The following is a 541-nucleotide window of genomic DNA, read 5'->3' as shown; positions in this document are numbered from 1 at the left end:
CTGTTGTTTTGGGCACATTTACAAAGTCACAAAAGATTAATTCTACACGTTACATTTCAGGCGTGAATATTTATCGTGAAATATTTAATTTAAAAAATGGACGCTAGTTTTGAAATAGCATTTGTGTGAGTTTTTATCACGCGTGACGATGTGAACATTGTGTCTGACACAATTACAAATTGTGCATTTTGAGTTTAAATGTTTTGTAAATATCTTTCACCCGTTCAATAAATACATTTGGCTAAGATCAAGCGTAGGCTCCAGGGATCGGGTGTAAATAACTTCTTGTCAGCTTAGATCGAGTATGTCCCTTTTGTGGGACCATTAATTAGATTCAATTTGAATTATTTGGAGTAATCAAGTAAATGGATTAGGGACATTTAATCCTGACAAATGCGAGGTGATGCATTTTGGAAGGAATAATGCAGAGAGGAGCTATGTGATAAAAGGTAGACCGATTAGGAGTATAGACATACAGAGGGACCTGGGAGTGCAGGTTCACAAATCCATGAAGGTTGCGACACAAGTGGAGAAGGTTGTT

The sequence above is a fragment of the Carcharhinus amblyrhynchos genome, chromosome 19, assembly GCF_965287045.1.
Source record: "Carcharhinus amblyrhynchos chromosome 19, sCarAmb.v2.hapA, whole genome shotgun sequence".
Taxonomy (NCBI): domain Eukaryota; kingdom Metazoa; phylum Chordata; class Chondrichthyes; order Carcharhiniformes; family Carcharhinidae; genus Carcharhinus; species Carcharhinus amblyrhynchos.
This window is presented reverse-complemented; position numbering follows the sequence as displayed.